Source organism: Galeopterus variegatus, unplaced genomic scaffold (assembly GCF_000696425.1).
Source record: "Galeopterus variegatus unplaced genomic scaffold, G_variegatus-3.0.2 Scaffold1153, whole genome shotgun sequence".
NCBI lineage: Eukaryota > Metazoa > Chordata > Mammalia > Dermoptera > Cynocephalidae > Galeopterus > Galeopterus variegatus.
In genome coordinates, this window is record NW_007727264.1 from 410,783 (window position 1) to 412,381 (window position 1,599).

At 40.3% G+C, this 1,599-nt stretch overlaps 1 pseudogene; it reads left to right on the forward strand.

Annotated features, from left to right (window-relative positions):
• Nucleotides 1-1,290, forward strand: part of LOC103592462 — a 5,992-nt pseudogene extending 4,702 nt beyond the window's left edge.
• Nucleotides 1,291-1,599: the final 309 nt, after the last annotated feature.

A 1,599-nucleotide genomic window follows, 5' to 3' on the forward strand; every position in this document is an offset into this window, starting at 1 on the left:
TCACCACGGAGGAGGAACTAAAATAACAAGTAGACAAAGTGACCCTGCTAGTCAAAGTCAGCCAGCCTTTGTCAATAGTCCCAACAATACGAGGCTGAGAAATTTGTGGAAAAAGTACTGACTTTGAAATGCACAAAACTCATCCATAGTCTGAGCAGTGGAAAGGCTGAGTAATTTTAGGATACAGACTTTGTCTTTAAATGTTTGTCTGCTTCCTCTCTGTTTCCAGCTATTTCTCATTGTGCATTATTTTTCCTCCCTCTGTTGGATGTGAGAAGCACTATATAATAATATGTAATAGATGGAAAGTATATTTGGAGAATATGAATCAGGTCGACAAGTGGAATCAACCATTAGAAACATCCTTGCAAAAACTAAAGCTGTGCCACTGATCACTTAACACAGGAGAAAAGGGACAAAGAATCCCAAGGTAAAGTAGGGACAGATACAAATGGAGTCACGACCAGGGAGGAAATGAGAGGCTCTCTTGGTCATAATAGGATGTTCATTACTGACAAATACTGCCAGAATTTGCGATGTAGGAATCTTCACTGGCTTTGTGCTGTAATAACAAATTATAGTACCCATAAATACAATAGGAGTCAACTGTTATTACAAAGAAGATGAATTATTTACATTTATGCAGAAGAGGGTGTATAAATTTGAGAGAATTCAATCTGTACTGTGCCACACCCATTGACAAGAGTATGTAAGTTACCCAGTCCACAAGATGACCTTAACCCTCAGAATCTTCTCATTGTCACTCATCTGAACTTACACATGTCTTATAGCTGTTGGTCTGTATACTTCTTCTCCTTCTCCCTTGGAAGCTACCTGCAGTACCCAAGCTCCTCCTGTGGCTCTTTCTACCACAGAAAATTGGTCTACTACATTGCCTTCTGCTCTCCCAGTGCATGCTAGCTGCACTGTTCTCACAGCAGTGGCTGTCAGGAGACCTGCTGTGAGCCCATCAGCTGCCAGATGTCCTGTGCAGTGTCCAGCCACTGCCAGACATCCTGCTGTCACCCGAGTACTCCCACACTCTGAAGTCACTGCCAAAGAACTTAACTAGGTATCTGAGCTTTTGCTCCAGTGGAGGATGTTCCTGGGCTATGGATGCAGGAACTGCTATTCACTAAGCTTTGGCTCCAGTGGCTGAAACCAGCCAATGGAGTCTGTGGCTTCCCATCCCTAGGCTATGCATCCAGATTCTGCCACCCAGTGTGTTTTTCTTCTAGGAGATGCCAAACTTCTTTTTACCACCCAAATTTTGTTTTTGGCTTCTACTAATCAACTTGTTGATTTCCAGTAAATTTAAAGCAGTCATAAAAATGTCTACTCAGAGTTTCTTCATGTTCTGTTTCCAATAACAACTATCTTCTTAGTCTTTGATCACCACCAGATTCTTATGCAATCACTTTCCATTAAGAAAAGCTAGAAGATTTTTTCTTAAATCTTCCGAATTTATTGTAAATTTAGCATTGCTAATGGGATTTATGCTACATTATTTTCTACCAAAACTGACATAAAATTTAATGATTATACAATAGACTCATTTATTCTGGCACTCAAGTATGATTTTTTTTTGGGTGGGGGTAT